A 20,316-nucleotide genomic window follows, 5' to 3' on the forward strand; every position below is an offset into this window, starting at 1 on the left:
CCACATAAAAATCACAGGCTTATGCATAACAAATGAAACAATCAACAAAACAAGAAGACAACGTACTTAATGGGAGAAGATATTTATAAAAAGATATCTGATAAGGGGTTAATATAAAAATATATAAAGAACTTACAAAAATCAACACCCAAAAAACAAATAATTTAATTAAAATAGGCAGAAGATATGGGCAGATATTTCTCTGAAGAAGACTTACATATGGCCATTACACAGAAGATAAGATGCTCAGAATCACTCATCATCAGGAAAATGCAAATCAAACCTCATACCTCTCAAAATGGCTAAAATCAAAAACATAAAAACAACAAGTATTGGTGAGGATGTGGAGAAAAAGGACATCTCATACACCATTATCCACTAATGAAAGTTCTTGAAAAAATTAAACATAGAACTTCCATATGATCCAATAATTTCACTACTGTGTATTTACCCAAATAATACAAAAACACTAATTCAAAAAGATATATGCACCCCTATGTTTATATCAACATTATTTACAATAGCCAAGATATGGAAGCAACTCAAGTGCCCATCAATAGATGAATGGATAAAGATGTGGTATATATGCAAAGAAATATTACTCAGCCATAGAGAAGAATGAAATTTTGCCATTTGCCAACCTGGATGTAGCTAGAGGGTACAGTGCTAAGATAAGTCAGTCAGAGGAAGTGCATACCATATGATTTCACACACATGTGTAATTATGAAACAAAATGAATAAAGAAAAAGAGAGAATCAAAATATAATCTCTTAAATATAGAGAACAAACTGGTGGTCACCAGAAGTGAAATGAGTGGGGGAAAGGGGGAAATAGGTGAAGAGGATTAAAAGTACAATTATCGGGGCGCCTGGGTGGCGCAGTCGGTTAAGCGTCCGACTTCAGCCAGGTCACGATCTTGCGGTCCGTGAGTTCGAGCCCCGCGTCGGGCTCTGGGCTGATGGCTCAGAGCCTGGAGCCTGTTTCCGATTCTGTGTCTCCCTCTCTCTCTGCCCCTCCCCTGTTCACGGTCTGTCTCTCTCTGTCCCAAAAATAAATAAATGTTGAAAAAAAAAATTAAAAAAAAAAAAAGTACAATTATCATGATGAGTATTTCATTTTATATATATATATATATATATATGTATAGAATTGTTGAATCACTATATTGCATGCATGCATGAATCTGTATGCATGCATAACACTGTACATTAATTATACTGGAATTTAAAATGATATTTATATTAAAATCAGATGAAGAATATAAAATAAATATTACCATCCTTTTTTTAACAATTAGTGTTTCCATATTTATATAGGAATATCATTTTTAAATTTGCCAGACAAGTGATTTCTTAAGTATATATTGTTAAGCTGCCACTAGTATTGAAGATAATAAATCCCTATTGTTATTTAAAAAAGGAATATGTGAGGTGTGTGTGTGTGTGTGTGTGTGTGTGTGTGTGCGTGTGTGTGTGTGTGATGGACTATTACTCATCCATAAGAAAAGAATGAAATCTTGCCATTTGTGACAACATGGAAGGACCTCTTACAAGGTATTGTGCTTAGCGAAGGACAAATAATGAATGATTTCACTGATACATGGAATTTAAAAAACAAAACAAAAGAAAAGAAAAACAAAAAAATGAACAGATTCTTAAATACGGAGAACAAACTTTTGGTTTCCATATTGGAGGATGGTGGAAGGATGGGCAAAATAGGTGAAGGGTATTAAGTAGCATAAACTTGTAGGCATAAAATAAATAATTCATGGATGTGAAAGTACAGCATAGGGAATATGGTAAATAATATTGTAGTCACATGATATGGTGGCAGATGGTGACTACACTTACTGTGCTGAGCATTTAATAATGTATAGAATTATCAAATCACTATGTTTATACACCTTAAAATAATATAACATTGTATCTCAACTATCCTTCAATAATAATTTTTTAAAAAGCATGACCCAACAATATGCTGTCTAGAAGAAACACACTTTATATTTGTAGTCACACACACATAAACTGACAGTGAAGTGATTGAAGGAGATTCCATATACATATAAACCAAAAGCGAGCAGGAGTTGATATATTCTGCAAAAGAAAATTTAAGTGAGACCTGTCTAGAGGTATAAAATAACAACATATGAAAATAAAAGTGTTACTGGTCCAAAATATTTAAAAATTATAATTAATATGCACACAATAGCAGAGCACATAAATATATTAAGCAAACACTGATAAAATTGAAGGGACAAAGAGGTAATGCAATAATAATAAGAGACTTAAACACCCTACTTTATTGTTTTTTAGTTGTTGTGGTTCTTTTTTTTTTCAATACCTTACTTTAACCAGTTGTCCATGTGCACTTTATGGAGTGACCCCAACTGGCCCTGGTCCCTGCAACAGTTGCATGTCCCTGTGGTGGAGGACTGGTGGCCACAGCTTGTGGCACTGCACCCTGGCTTGCACACATACACACACACACATACACACACACACACACACACACACACACACACACACACACTTTGTGGGGTGGTCCCATTTCTCCTCAGTGGCTGCACATCCCCTATAGAGGAGGATCGGCAACATCTTGTTTAAAGTGCATGTTCCACACGCTACCTTCAAAAGCAAGAGTCATAGCTGACATTCTTAACACATAGACCAATACAGAGAGCTAGAAAAATGAGGAGACAGAAAAATGTGTCACAAATGAAAGAACAGGAGAAATCCATAGCAAGAGACCTTAAGCGAAACTGATATAAGTAACACGCCTGATAGAGGATTTAAAGTAATGATCATAAAGATACTGACTGGGGGTGTCTGGGGGGCTCAGTCAGTTAAGCATCCATCTGTTGATTTGGGCTCAGGTCATGATCTTTCAGGTTCGTGTGTTCAAGCCCCACACTGGGCTCTGCACTGACAGTATGGAGCCTGCTTGGATTTCTCTCTCTCCCTCTCTCTCTGCCCCTACCCCACTCATTCTCTCTCTCTCTCTCTCTCTCTCTCTCTCTCTCTCTCTTTCTCTCTCTCTCTGTCTTCCTCTCTCTCTCTCTCAAAATAAGGAAATAAACTTAAAAGGATACTCACTGGATTGAGCAAACAGTGGAGGACATCAGTGATACCCTTAAGAGATAAAAAGCATAAAAAGAATGAATCAGAGGTAAAGCATGCAATAAACTAAATTAAAAATACACTTGTAGGAATAAATAGGGTGGAAGAAGAAGAGAAATGAATTAATGAACTAGAATACAAAGTAAGGAAAGTATTCAAGCTGAAAAAATGAGAGAAAAAAGAATTATGAAAAATGAGAATAGACTGAGGGAACTCAGTAACTCCATCAAGCATAATAACATTCACATTATAGGGATCCCATAAGGAGAGGAGAGAGAAATGGAGGGGGGGGGGAAGAAAATGTATTTGAAGAAATAATAACTGAAAACTTCCAAAACCTAAGGAAAGAAAACAGATACCCAGATCCAGGAGACATGAAGATCCCCCCAAAATCAACCAAAAGAAATCCAAAACAAGAAACATAGTAATCAGACTGACAAAAAGTAGTGATGAAAAAAAAAAGTAAAACAACAAGTAAAAAGAAGGCAGTTACATACAAAACCAACCCCATAAGGCTATCAGTGGGTTTTTCAGCAGAAACTTTGCAAGCCACAAGGAAGAGGCATGATATCTTAAAGTGCTGAAAGGGAAAAATCTCCAGCCAAGAATACTTTCTATAGCAAGGTTATAATTCAGAACAGAAGGAGAGATAGAGACAAAACTAAAGGAGTTCATTACCACTAAACCATCCCTACTAATAATATCAAAGTAGAAACACTGAGGGGAAAGGAAAGGCTATGAGTCAGAGTAAAAAAGTAGAAAACATAATAGTAGTAAAATAACTATCTTTGTAAAAAAATCAGTCAAGGGTTTCACAAAATTAAAAGATGTAAAATATGACACCATATACCTGAAACATGGCAGGGAGAAGAATAAATACTGGGTTCAAATTTAAGTGACCATTATTTCATATAGACTGATATATGGAGAAGATGTTATATACAAACCTCATGGTAACCACAAATCAAAAACCTCTAACACATATGCAAACACCAAAGAGAAATAAATCCAAGTATATCACTAAAGAAAATCAGCAAACCATGAAAGAGAAAAAGAGAAGAAAGGATCAGAGAAAAAGCTGCAAAAAACCCCAACAACTACAAAACAAGTAACAAAATGGAAATAAATATATATCTATCAATACTTTATTTGAATGTAAATTGACTAAATGCTGCAATTAAAAGACACACAGTGAGAGAATGGATAGGAAAACAAGACCTATCTATATACTGGCTGGTAGAGACTCATTTTAGACCTAAAGATTCCTGCATATTGAAACTGAGGGAATGGGGCACCTGGGTGGCTCAAATGGTGAAGCATCCAAGTCTTGATTTCAGCTCAGGTCTTGAACTCACAGTTCATGAGATCAAGCCCCATATTGGGCTCTGTGCTGACAGCACGAAGCCTGCTTTGGATTCTCTCTCTCCCTCTCTCTCTGCCCCCCTCAAAACGAATAAATAAACATTAAAAAAAGGAAGTGAGGGTATGGAGAAACATTTATCATGCAAATGGATGACCACAGAAACCCAGGACAGCAATATGTATATCAGACCAACTAGACTTTAAAACAAAGACTGTAACAAGTGACAAATAAGAACATTATATAATAATAAAGTGGACAATCCAATAAGAAGATATAACAGTGGTAAATATTTATGCACTCAACATGAAAGTACTCAAATACATACATACATACATACATACATACATACAGGAACAGTTAATAACAAACAAATGAACTATTTGGTAGTGATATAACAATAGTATGGGACTTTAACACTCCACATACATCAATGAACAGATAACCAGCAGAAACATAAAATTGGCAAGGAAACAATTGCTTTGAATGACACACTGGAAAAGATGGATTTAACAGATATATTCAGAACATTCCATCCTAAGACAGCAGAACACACATTCAAGTGAACATGAAACACTCTCCAGAATACATCACATATTAGCCCAAAAAAGGCCTAAACAATTTCAAGAAGATCAAAATCATACCATGCATCTTTTCTTTTTTTATTATTTTTTTAATATGAAATTTATTGTCAAATTGGTTTCTATACAACACCCAGGGCTCATCCCAACAGGTGCCCTCCTCAATGCCCATCATCCACCCTCCCCACCCTCCCACCCCCCATCAACCCTCAGTTTATTCTCAGTTTTTAAGAGTCTCTTATGGTTTGGCTCTCTCCCTCTCTAACTATTTTTTCCCTTCCCCTCCCCCATGGTCTTCTGTTAAGTTTCTCAGGATCCACATAAGAGTGAAAGCATATGGTGTCTGTCTTTCTCAGTATGACTTATTTCACTTAGCATTACACTCTCCAGTTCCATCCACGTTGCTACAAAAGGCCATATTTCATCCTTTATCATTGCCACTTAGTATTCCATTGTGTATATAAACCACAACCATGCATCTTTTCTCACCACAACACTATGAAAGTAGCAGTTAACCACAAGAAAAAATATCTGTAAAGACCAAAAATATGTGGAAGTTAAATAATATGAGACTAAACAATGAATACATCAACCAGAAAATAAAATAATAAATAAAAAGTTACATGGAAACAAATGCAAATGAAAACACAACTGTCCAAGACCATTGGGATGCAACAAAAGTGATTCTAAGAGGGAAGTTTATAGCAATACAGCCTATCTCAAGAAACAATAAAAATCTCAAGTAAATAATCTAACTTTACACCTAAGGAACTAGCAAAAGCAAATCAACAAAACACCAAAGTAGAAGGAAGGAAATAATAAATATTAGAGTAGAAATAAATGATATGGAAAATAAAAGAACAATAAAACAGATCAATGAAACCAGGGGTTGGCTCTTTGAAAAGATAAAAAAAAAATGATAAACTTCTAGTCAGACTCATCAAAGAGAGAGAGAGAGAGAGACAGGACTCAAATAAAATCACAAATTAAAGAGGACAAATAACAACTCTACAGAAATGAAAACAATTGTAAGAGAATATCATGAAAAACTATATGCCAACAATTTAGACAACCTAGAAGAAATGGATAAATTCCTAGAAACATAACTTATCATATTTGAAGCAGGAAGAAATAGAAAATTTAAATTTTTAATGTGTATTTTTGAGAGAGAGACATACAGACAAACAGAGAGTGCAGTGGGGGGAGGGCAGAGACAGAGGGAGACACAGAATCTGAACCAGGCTCCAGGCTCTGAGCTGTCAACACAGAGCCTGAGGTGGGGCTCAAACTCATGGACCATGAGATCATGACCTGAGCCAAAGTTGAATGCTTATCCGACTGAGCCACTCAGGCTCTCCTAGGAAGAAATAGAAAATGTAAACAGACTACCAGTAAGGAGATAGCGTCAGTAATCAAAAAACTCTCAATTAACAAAAGTCCAGGACCAGATGGCTTCACAGATGAATTCTACCAAATATATAAAGAGGAGTTAATACCTATTCTTAAAATATTCCAAAAAATTAGAAGGAAAATATCTAAATTCATTCCATGAGGCCAGTATCACCCTGATGTCAAAATCAGATAAAGACACTAGAAAAAAGAGAACTACAGGCCAATATATCTGATCAACATAGATAAACGCTAAACATAATATTAGCAAACAGAATCCAGCAATACATTAAAATAATCATTCACCACAATCAAGTGGGATATAGTCCCCAAGATGGAAGGTTGGTTCAATATTTACAAACCAATCAATGTGATACTCACATCAATAACAGAAATGTTATGAGGAATTAATATGGTAGAGTAGTAGGAGAACCCTATGCTTGCCTTGTCCTTCAAGCACAGCTAGATAAGTATTGAATCATTCTGAACACCCAAGAAATTTATCTGAGGACTGAGAGAACAAACTATACATCTAGAGTGTGAAAAATAGCCACATCATGGAAGGTAGGAAGTGCAGAGAGTTAATTTTGGGGAGAAAATAATTGTAGGTGCTGCAGAAGGGAGAGAGCCCTAACCACAGAGAAAGAGGGAGAGACAGAGAGAGAGAGAGTAGTACACAGGGGATTGCACAAGAAAAACACTTTCCCAAAATTTTTGACTGAGAAAAGGAGAAGGGCTGATTATCACAAGTTTTTCCAAGCAGCAGAGCTCAAAGGCTGAAGTTTTACAAGTCCACACCAGGGTCATGCCTGGTGGGCCTACCAGTGCTCTTATGAGGAAAAAGGGCAGAGATCTGGAATCAGACAGTGAGGACTAAGGATCCCCTGGGTTGCATCAGGAGAAACAGTTCTCATTCTTGGAGTGCATTTGGGAGAGGTGGCACTGCATCTCAGGGGACAAAAGAGATGACAGGCAATACTGAGTGACTTTCTTAATTAGCATAGTAGCAGTGGCACCTGCTGAAGGCAGCTAACATGGAAGACACCTTTTGACTGTGCTTTATGATAAACTCCAAGACTCCATGCAGTCATGCAACTGCTTTTCTGGGACAAACCAGCACAAGCCACAGTGCATCCTCACCAGAGGATGAGTGCAGGTCTGAACCAAGCTGGGTCTCCACAATTTGGAGTTTTGAAACCCAGCCACACACCTGAAATAAAACACAGGAGCACTGTGCTGCTAGTCAGGAAAACACCTCAGATACAGACAGAGTGATTGCAGGATTTTGACATAAGCCTGGAACGCAGGAAGGGAGAATGTTTGGTCTTCTGTGAGGGCTTCCTGAACAGTGATGTGTGCCAATTCCCCTCTCCAGGAATGAGAGAGCAGGGTGATGCCATTTTCCCCCTACCCGTCAGCACAGACAGACTTCAGTGACACAGCACCCTCAGTGGAGGCTGGGGCTACTTGCACCAAGGCCAAGCCCACTGTACCCTACAGATGTGTATATACTAGGTAAGTCCTTCTGAGAACAAGAACAGCTAGCCCCTCCTCCAGAAGACCAGCACAAACCCCATACACACCAAGTCTACTTATTATATAGTGCTGCAAAGCTTCAGCTCTGAGGGAAATAAGATCTAGCCTTTTCTAACAAGCTGACCCAAACACAGCAACTTACAACTCACCACACACTAAACAAGGTTCAAACACTGCACACTGCAGGCAAGGATAAACTCTGTAGAGGACTGATCTGAGGGAAAGAGCAGCCAAAACACAAAAGCAGAGTGCACATAGCATACACCAAAAACACTTCCTGAAGCTCCAGGCCCTAGACAGTATATGGCCTCTTCTAAAGATAGCCATTTCTTTGGGGATCAGGAGTGTAACTGTCTTTCCAGCACAAAGAACACAGAGATCTATACAAAATGCCAAGACAAAGGAATTCATCACAAAAGAAAGAATAAGAAGAGGTTCACAGCCAGTGATATAATCAAAAGAGATACAAGTAATACTCCTGAACCAGAATTTAAAAGAATCATAAAATTACTAGCTGAACCCGAGAAAGCATAAACAAACTAAGGAGTCCCTTACTTCAGAGGTAAAAGTGCTAAAAACTAGTCAGGGTGAAATAGAAAGTGCTATAACTAAGATACAAAACTGTCTAGTGTAATGACCAAAAGGATGGAGGAAGCAGAGGAATGAATCAGTGTTATGGAAATAAAATTATAGAAAATAATGAAGCTGAAAAAAGAGGGAAAGTAAAATATTACATCACAAATGTAGACTTAGGACACTCAGCGATTCCATAAAGCATAATAACATTTGTATCATAGGAGTCCCAGAAGAATAAGAGAGGGAAAATGGGGCAGAAAGTTTATTTGAGCAAATAATGGCTGAAAACTTCTGTAATCTGGAGAAGGAAAGAAATTGAAATCCAGGCGGCACAGAGACCTATCAAAATCAACAAAAAGGACAGTATGAAGACATAACATAGTACAATTTGTAAAATACAGAAATGAGGAAACACTCGTGAAAGCAGCAAGGGAAAAGAAGTCTATAATGTACAAGGGAAGACAAATCAGATTTGCACCAGAGATCTGCACAGAAACTTGGCAGCCCAGAAGGAAATGTCATGATATATTCAATGTGCTAAATGGGAAAAAATATGCAGCCAAGAATAATTTATCCAGCAAGTCTCATTCAGAATAGGAGAGATAAGCGTTTCCCAAGCAAAAACTAAAGGAATCATGACCACTAATCCAACCCTGCAAAAAATATTAAAGGACACTCTTTGAGTGGGAAAGAAAGACCAAAAGCAACAAAGAGTAGAAAGGAACAGAAAAAACAGACATTGCAGGTAATATGATAGCAATAAATTCATATCAATAATCACTCTGAATGTAAATGTACTAAATGCTTCAATCACAACACATAGGGTAACAGAATGGATAAGAAACAGGATCCATATATATTTTTTTATTTTTTAGGCTTATTTATTTATTTATTTTGAGAGAGAGCATTCCAAACAGGCTCTGCACTCTCAGCACAGAGCGTGATGCAGAGCTCAATCTCATGAACCATGAGATCATGAACTGAGCCAAGATCAAGAGTTGGACACTTAACCAACTGAGCCACCCAGGTGCCCGAAGACTCATCTTTATGTTGCCTACAGGACACTCATTTTAGACCTACACACACCTGCAGATGGAAAATTAGGAGATGGAGAAGAATTTATCATGCTACTGGAAATCAAAAGAAAGCCAGAGTACCTGTACTTATATCAGAAAAATTAGATTTTAAACTAAAGACTATAACAAGAGATGAACAAAGACACTAAATCATAATTAAGGGATCTATCCAACAAGAAGATCTAACCTTTGTAAATATTTATACTTAACGTGGAAACACCCAAATATATAAATAATTTAATAACAAACATAAAGAAACTCATTCATAACAATACAAATATAATAGAGGTTTTTAAACCCCACTTACAGCAATGGACATATGTAAGCAGAAAACAAAGAAACAATGACATTGAATGACAAACTAGACCAGATTGCCTTAAAAGATATATTCAGAACATTCCACCCTAAAGCAGCAGAATACACATTCTTTTTGACTGCACATGGAACATTCTCCAGAATAGATCACATACTGGGTCACAAATCAGACCTCAAAAGAACAAAAAAATTGAGATCATAATATGCATATTTTCTAACCACAACACAATGAAATTTGAAGTCAACCAAAAGAAAAAATTTGAAAGAACCACAAATTCATGGAGATTAAAGAACATACTACTAGAATAAATGGGTTAACCAGGAAATTAAAGAATAAATAAATACATGGAAGCAAATGAAAATGAAAACATGACCATCCAAATGGTTTGGGATTCAGCATAGGTGGTCATAAGAGGGATGTATTTAGCAATACAGGCCTACTTCGAGAGGCAAGAAAAGTCTCAAATATACAACATAACCATATGCCAAAAGAAGCTGGAAAAGGAACAGCAAAAAAAGCCTAAAGCCAGCAGAAGAAGGAAAATAGTAAAGAATAGAGCAGAAATAAATGATACAGAAACAAAAACAACCCCCAATGGAACATATCAATGCAACTAACAGTTGGTTCTTTGAAAGAATTAATAAAATTGATAACCCACTAACCAGACTTATCAAAAAGAAAAAAAGACTGAAATAAATAAAATCATGAATGAAAAATGAGAGATCACAACCAACACCATAGAAACACAAACAACTATCAGAGAATCTTTTGAAAATTACATCCCCAGGGGCGCCTGGGTGGCGCAGTCGGTTAAGCGTCCGACTTCAGCCAGGTCACGATCTCGCGGTCTGTGAGTTCGAGCCCCGCGTCGGGCTCTGGGCTGATGGCTCGGAGCCTGGAGCCTGTTTCCGATTCTGTGTCTCCCTCTCTCTCTGCCCCTCCCCCGTTCAAGCTCTGTCTCTCTCTGTCCCAAAAATAAATAAACGTTGAAAAAAAAAATAAAATAAAATAAAATTACTTCCCCAAAACTGGGCAATATGGAAGAAATGGACAAATTCCTAGAATCTCACATACTACTAAAACCGAAACAGGAAGGGACAGAAAATTTGAACTGGCCCATAAACAGCAATGAAATTGAGTCAGTAATCAAAACTCTCCCAACAAACAAAAAGCTTAGGCCAGATGTCTTTCCAGGGGACATTCTGCAAGACATTGAAAAAGTTAATACCTATTCCTGTCAAACTGTTCCAAAAAGTAGAAATGGAAGGAAAACTTCCAAACTCATTTAATAAGGTCACCATTACCTTAATTCTAAAAGGAGACAAAGACCCCACTAAGAAGAATTACAGGCCAATATCTCTGATAAACATGGATGCAAAAATTCTCAGCAACAAATAAGAAAACAAAATTCAACAGTACATTAAAAGAATTATTCACCTTGATCAAGGGGGAAATATTCCTGGGCTTCAGGGGTAGTTCAATATTTATAAATCAATCAATGTGATACATCACTTAATAAAAGACAGGATAAGAACCATATAATCCTCCCAATAGATGCAGAGAAAGCATTTGACAAAATACAGCATCCATTCTGATAAAAACATAACTCTCAACAAAGTAGGGATAGATGGAACATACTTCAACATCATAAAGGTCCTATACAAAAGACCCAAAGATAATATCATCCTCAATGATGAGAAAGTGAGAGTTTTTCTCTATGGTCAGGAGCAAAACAGGGATATACACCCTCACTACTGTTATTTAACAGTAGAGCTAGGAAGTCCCAGCTCCAGCAAACATCAAAAAAAGAAATAAAAGGCATCCAAATTGGGAAGGAAGAATTCAACCTTTCACTATTCACAGATGTCATGATATTTTACATAGAGAACCCCAGAACGATTCCACCAGAAAATTACTAGAACTGATACAGGAATTTAGCAAAGTTAATGGGTGCAAAATCAACACACAGAAAGTTTTTTCATATCTATACATCAATAATGAATAGCAGAAAGAGAAATCAAGGAATAAATCCCATTTACAATTGCACCAAAAAAAATACCTAGGAATAAAACTAAAAAAAAAGATAAAAGATCTGTACTCTGAAAACTATAGAACACTTATGAAAGAAATTGAAGATTACACAAAGGAATGGAAAAACATTCTATCCTCAGGGATTGGAAGAACATATATTGTTAAAATGTCTATACTACCCAAAGCAATCTACACAATTAATGCAATCCCTATCAAAATACCACCAGCATTTTTCTCAGAGCCAGAAAAAACAACCCCAAAATTTGTGTGGAACCACAAAAGACCCTGAATAGCCAAAACAATCTTGAAAAAGAAAAGTAAAGCTGGAGGCATCACAATTCCTGGCTTCAAGCTATATTACAAAGCTGTAGTCACCAAGACAGTATGATACTGGCCCCAAAACAGACACATAGGTCAATGGAGCAGAATAGAAAACCCAGAAATTAACCCACATCAAACTATATGGTCAACTAATCATCAACAAAACAGGAAAGAGTAGCCAATGGGAAGCTGACAGTCTATTCAGCAAATGGTGTTGGGAAAACTAAACAACAAAATGCTGAAGAATGAAATTGGACCACTTTCATACACCATGCACAAAAATAAATTCAAAATTGAAGAAAGACCTAAATGTGAGAGAGGACACCTAAAATCCTAGAGAAGAACACAGGCAGCAACCCCTTTTACCTCAGTCATAATAACGTCTTACTAGACACACCTCTGGAGGCAAGGGAAATAAATGAAAAAATGAACTTTGGGGATTTCGTCAAGATAAAAAGCTTCTGCACAGAAAAGGAAGCAGCAATCAACAACGCTTAGAGACAGCCTATGGAATAGGAGAAGATATTTGTAAATGGCATATCCTATACAGGGTTAGTATCCCAAATCTAAAAAAAAAACTTATCAAACTCAATACCCCCCAAAATAAATAATCCAGTTAAGAAATGGGCAGAAGACATGAAGAGGCATTTTTCCAAAGAAGAATTCCAGATGGCTAACAGACATATGAAAAGATGCTCAACCTCACTATCCATCAGGGAAATACAAATCAAAACCACAATGAGATACTACTTCACATATATCAGAATGGTGAAAAAATAACAACACAGAAAACAACAGATGTTGGCAAGGATGTGGAGAAAGGAATACTCTTATACTATTGGTGGAAATGCAAACTGGTATAACCACTCTGGAAAACAGTATGGGTGTTCAGCAAAATGTTAAAAATAGTACATAAAAATAGGAAAATATCCTATAACCCAGCAATGGCACTACTAGGTATTTATGCAAAGTATATAAAAATTCTGATTTGAAGGGCATAAGCACCCCAATGTTTATATCAGCATTATCAACAATAGCCATACTATGAAAAGAACCCAAATGTCCATCAACTGATAAATTGATTAAAAAAAAGATGTGGTATACATATACAATGGAATATTATTCAGCCATCAAAAAGAATGAATTCTTGACATTTGCAAGAATGTGGAAAGAGCTAGAATCTATTATGTTAAGTGAAATAAGTCATGCAGAGAAAGAAAAACACCATATGATTTCAATCATATGTGCAATTTTACACATAACTAGAACAAACAGCCCAGTAATTTATATGGAGCCACAAAGGACCCTGAATAGCCAAATCAATTTTGAAAAAGGCAAGTAAAGTTGTAGGCATCATTATTTCAGATCTCAGTTTATATTATAAAGCTATAATAAAGCATTATGGTACTGGCACAAAAGTAGACATATAGACCAATGGAACAAAATAGAAAACCCAGAAATAAAACCACAATTATATGATCAATTAATCTTCAACAAAGGAGGGAAGAATATACAATAGGGAAAAAAACAGTCTCTTCATAGATGGTGTTGGGGAAACTGGTCACCCACGTGGAATAAAATGAAACTGGACCACTTTCTCACACCATACATCAAAATAAATTCGAAATGAATTAAAGGTGTAAATGTGAGGCCTGAAACAATAAAAATCCTAGAAGGAAGCACAGGCAGTAATATCTCTGACATTGACCATAGAGACTTTTTTCTAGATAGGTCTCTTGTGGTAAGGGAAACAAAAGTAAAAATAAACAATTGGAACTACATAGCAAAAGAAACAATTAACAAAACTAAAAGGCAACATACTGAATGGGAGAAGAGATTTGCAAATAATTCATCTGGTAAAGGGTTAGTAACCAAAATATATAAAACACATATACAACTCAACACACACACACACATGCGCACACACACACACACACACACACACACACAAATAATCTGATTAAAATATGCAGAAGACATGAACAGACATTTCTCCAAAGAAGACATATAGATGGCCACCAGACACATGAAAAGATGCTCAACATCACTCACCATGAGGGAAATGATATAAACTACAATGACATATTATCTCATACCTGCCAGAATGGTTAAAATCAACACCACAAGAAACAACAGGTGTTGGAGAGGATGTGGAGACATTCTTGCAATGTTAGTGGGAATGCAAAGTGGAGCAGCCACTGTGGAAGATGATAAATTCCTCAAAACGTTAAAATAGAACTACCTTACAATCTAGTAATCATATTACTTGGTATTTACCCCCAAAACACACACACACACAAAAACACTAAGTCAAAGGGATATATGCTTCCCTATGTTAACAGAAGCATTATTTACAATACCCAAATTGTAGAAGAAGCCCACATGTCCATTGATAGATTAATGGAAAAGGAAAATGTGGTATATAGAGAGAATGGAATGCTCTTTACCCATAAAAAGAATGAAATCTTGCCATTTTCAATAACATGAATGTGGCTAATGCTAAACGAAATAAGTCAGTCAGAGAATGAGAAATATAGCACATGATATAACTCATATTTGGAATTTAAGAAACAGAACAAATGAGCAAAAGAAAAAAAGAGCATCAAACAAATAAACTCACTCTTAAATTACAGAGAACAACCTGATGGTAACCAGAGAGGATTTATGATGCAACGGGTGAAATAGGTGTAGAAGATTAAGTAGTACAGTTGTCTTGATGAACACTTGGTGATATATGGGACTTTTAAATCATTATATTGTATACCTGAAACTAATATAACACTTTATGGGTTTTTTTTTAATTTTTTAAATGTTTATTCATTTTTGAGACAGAGAGACAGAAAGAGACAGAGGGCAAGCAGGGGAGGGGCAGAAATAGAGAGAGACACAGAATCCGAAGCAGGCTCCAAGCTCTGAGCTGTCAGCACAGATCCTGATGGGAGATTCAAAATCACAAACCGTAAGATCATGACCTGAGCTGAAGCCGGACACTTAACCTATTGAGCCACCCAGGCGCCCCGACTTTACGTTAACTATAACGGAATTTTTAAAAGTACCCTACTTTCAATAACACATAGAACACACAGACACAAGACAAATAAGGAAACATAATGTCAACAACCTATTTATCAAATGCACCTAACAAGACTCATACAGAATTTTCCACACAACAGCAGCAGAATTTACACTCCTCTCAAGTGCACACAATCTTTCTCCAATGTAGATCACATGCTATGTCCCAAAACAAGTCAAAGAATTTATGAAGACTGAAATCATATCAAGTATCTCCTCTGACCACAGAATGGAATGAAAGAAGTAATCATAATCAATAGCAAAAACAAGTGGAAAATTTACCCGTGTTGAAATTGAACAACACAGTCTACAATGGCCTACCATAGTACAAATAATAGATCAAAAAATAAATTAGAATATGAATGGAAACAAAATAAATTAAAAGACACAACATACCAAAATTTATGGTATGTAGCAAAAGTAGTGCGATAGAAGTTCATAACAATAAAAGCCTATATTAAAAAAGAAGTAGTGGATGCCTGGGCAGCTCATTTGGTTAAGTTTCTGACTTTGGCTCAAGTCATGGTCTCCCAATCTGTGGGTTCAAGCCCTGCGTCAGGCTCTGTGCTGACAGCTTGGAGCCTGGAGCCTGCTTCACATTCTGTGTTTCCCTCTCTCTCCGCACACCCCTCCGCACGCTCTCTTTCTCTCTCAAAAATAAATAAACATAAAAAAAATTAAAAAAAAAGTAGGATCCCAAATAAAGAACCTAGCTTTATACCTGAAGAAAGTTGAAAAAGAAGAACAAAGTACTCCCATTACCAATGAGAAAAAAAAGTTAGAATAGAAATAAATGAATTAGAAAATGTGAAAATGATAGAAAAGTGAAGATAAATAAGAATTAGGTTTTTAAAAAAAAACAAAACTGAAAAACTCTTTGCTATGCTAATAAAAAAGTGAAGGCTCAAATAAATAAACCAGAAGTAAAAGGAGAGACAATACAATCAATGCCACAGAAATTACAGAGAATAAGAGACTACTATGAAAATTATATGCTATAAAACTAGATAACCTATAAGAAATGTATTAATTTCCAGAATTATAAAACCTAACAAGATGGAATCATGAATAAATTAAGAATCTGAACAGAAAATTATTGAGTAAGGAAATTGAATCAGTTAAAAAAAAAAGGCCTCACAACAACAACAACAACAAAAAACAGCAACAACAAACCCAGGCCTAGACAGGTTTACTGATAAATTATGCCCAAACTTAAAATAATATTAATCCTTCTCAAAATCTTCCAAATCATTGAAGAGGAAGAACTACATCTAAACTCATCACATGAGGACAGCATTAAACTGTCACCAAAACTAGACAAAGACATTACAAGAAAAGGAAATTATAGACCAATATCCTAATATAGATGCTCATTTCCTCAACAAATACTAGTAAACAGAATCCAACATCACATTAAAAGGTTTATACACCATGACCATGTGGGATTTATCCCTGTGATCTAAGGATGTATCAACATATACAAATTAATTCTTGTGATACACCCCATTAAGAGAATAAAGGAGAAAAATCACATGATGATCTCAATAGATGCCAAAAAGAGGTTTCCAAAATCCAACATCCTTTTGTTATTCAAACTCTCCACAAGCTAGCAATTAAAGGAGTGTATCTCAATATATGTAGGGCAGTATATAACAAACTCAGAGTTAACATCATACTCAATGGTAAACATAAAAATCTTTTTCCTCTTAGTTTAGGAAGAAAGCAAGGATGCCCACTCTTTCCACTTTAATTCAACATGGTATTGAAAGTACTAGTCAGAGCAATTAGGCAAGAGAAAGATATAAAATGCATCCAAAGAGAAATGGAAGAAGTAAAAATATTTCTGTTTTCAGATGACATGATCCTATATATATATATATATATATATATATATATATATCTTAAAATGTCAGAAAAATTGTGTTAGATGTAATAAATGAATTAAGTAAATCTGTAGAAAAAATTTGTTGCAATCCTATATACTAAAGATAAATCATTTGAAAAGGAAATTAAGAAAATATTCCCATTTACAATATAATCAAAAATAATAAAATCCTTATGAATATATATATATGTATATATATATATATATATATATATATATATATATATAACAAGGGAGGTAAAAGACTATATTGAAAAATACAAAACATTGATGAAAGTAATTTAAGACTCAAATAAAATGAAGACATCCTGTACTCATGGATTGAAAGACTTCATGTTAGTAAAATGTCTATACTACTTAAAGGAACCTACAGATTCAATGCAATGCCTATCAAAATACCAATGGAATTATTCAAAGAAATATAAAAATACCAATTCTACAATAAATACCACAAATAGCCCAAACCAATCCCCCAAGAAAGAAACAGAGCTGGAGCCATCACACTTCCTGATTTCAAAAAGTTTACAAACCTAACTTTATTCAGCACATCATGCTACTGACATAAAGCAGACATATAGACAAATGGAACAAAATTGAACCCTGAAGTAAATCCATACACATATATCAACTAGTATTCAAAAAAGCATCAATGATACACAATGGGGAGAAGATAGACTGTTTAAAAAATGGTGTTAGGAAAATTGGATATTCATAGCAAAAGAATGAAATCATACCCTTATCTTACATTGTACACAAAAATCAACTCAGATTAAAGATTTAAACATAAAGCCTAAAACCATTAAACTTCTAGAATAAAACATGGAAGAAAACATGACATTGGTCTCGGCAATGATTTAAAGAATACGACACAAAAAATACAAACAACAAAAACAAAAATAAATAAATGGGAATGCATCATACTGAAACATTACTGTAGAGCCAGCAAAACACTCAGTGAAATGGAAAATCATACTATATGATGGGAGAAAATATTTGCAAATATATCTGATATGGAGCTAATTTTCAAAATATATAAGGAACTTCTACAATTCAATAGGAAAAATATTATAAGAATATCCTGATTTCAAAATGGGCTAATGACTTGAATAGATATTTCTCCAAAGAAACATACAAATGGTCAGAAGGTATATTTAAAAAATGCACAGCATCATTAGTCATCATGGAAATGTAAATCAAACCATATTAGCATATCACCTCAAACCCATCAACACACCTGGAATTAAAAAAAAATAGGGAGGAGTTAAGATGGCAGAGAAGTAGGGGGCCTGTATTTTCTTCATCCCTCAAATACAGCTGTATTGAGGTCAGATCACTTGGGACACCCAGGAAACAGATCTGTAGAGTCACAGAAGGATCTCCACAGTTGGAGGGAGACAGCTTGGCAGGATCAAGGTGTGTCTATGTGACTTGGGGGAGATAAAATGGCTGAGCTACAGAGGAAAGGGAACCTTTTCTGTGGAAAGAAAAAAGGGAGAGAGACAGAGAGGGGTTGTGAAAGGGCAGCATCGAGTTAGCACAAAAGGCAAACCTCTCTAGACTATGGAATGGGGAGCGAGATGTACCAAGTGTCCCAGTTCTTTTGTGTAAACACCCTTTGGAGCTGAAACTCAGGTTTTGGAAGTGCATGACTTTCTCCAGAGTGGAGCCTTGGTCGATGCCTCTTGAGAGGAGGGTGCTGACCCTGGAGTGCATAATGTGGTGTAGCAATCTCTAGGGTGCACTGGGAGAGAACACACCCCTTCCTGGAGTACTTTGGGAAGAGGGTTTCTTTTACAAAAGACCCTGCAGGTGCCAGGCAAAGGCCTTTCATCAGCAAGGTGAGAGGCTCTACTCTAGAGGAGGGGAGTGGATCACACAGTGTGGGTCCTTTAAGACATTGGGTTTGGAATCCCAGCTGAGCACCAAGGAGAAGGCATAGGAGAATTGTGGTGCAGGGCAAGCTGACTGCCCTCGCTATTCTGTGAGGGCTGCCTGAACAGCAGGGGTTGAGATCCCTGGTCTGGGAAGGGGATATTGGGGTGACACAATTTTTCCCCCAACACCAACACGGTATGACTTCAGAGGGCAGCAGAGCAGCCCCCATTGAAGGCAAGGAGGAGCTCTGCAGAGGACTAACCAGTAGGAAAGAGCAGGAAAACACATTATTAGAGTGCATACAATATAGAACAGAAACACTCCCTTGAGTGCCAAGCCCTGGACAGTGTATGACCACTTTTTAATATAGTAGTGATCTTGTCCTAGGTGCAGGACACAATACAGCTTTTAAAACGTGCAAAACACAGAAACTTAGTCACAATGACAAGACAGAGGAATTTTCCCCAAAAGAGAGGTCAAAAAGAAATCACAGCCAGAGACTTGCTCAAAACATATATAAACAATATATCTGAACAAGAATTTATAGTCATAAGAGTAATAGCTGAAAAAAAGCATAGGAGACAACACAGAAACCCTTGCTGAAGAGATCAAAGACCTAAGAACTAGTCAGGGTGAATTAAAAAAATCCTATACCTAAGATGCAAAATAAACTAAACAAAATGACAGTGAGGATTGAAGAATCACAGGAGAGAATAGGAGAAATAGAAGATAAAATTATGGGAAAAAAATAAAGCTGAAAAAAAGAGGGAAAGGAAATTACTAGATCATGAGGGGAGAAATAGAGAACTAAGTGATATCAAGAAGTGAAACAATATCCATATCATAGGAGTCCCAGAAAAAGAAGAGTGAGAAACAAGGAGCAAAAGGTTTATTTGAACAAATTATAGCAGAGAACTTCCCTAATCTGGGGAAGAAAAACAGGCATGCAAGTCCAAGAGGCACAGAGAACTCCCCTCAAAATCAACAAAAACAGGTCAACACAATGATATATTATAGTGAAACTTACAAAAAACTAAGATAAAGAGAAAATTCTTTAACAATCATCATCATCATCATCATCATCAGGCTGTGGACATGTGGACATGTGGAAATAGGCTGTGGACATGAATAAACAGTTTTCCAAAGAAGACATCCAAATGGGTAACAGACACATGAAAAGA

The sequence above is a fragment of the Felis catus genome, chromosome X, assembly GCF_018350175.1.
Source record: "Felis catus isolate Fca126 chromosome X, F.catus_Fca126_mat1.0, whole genome shotgun sequence".
Classification (NCBI taxonomy): Eukaryota; Metazoa; Chordata; class Mammalia; order Carnivora; family Felidae; genus Felis; species Felis catus.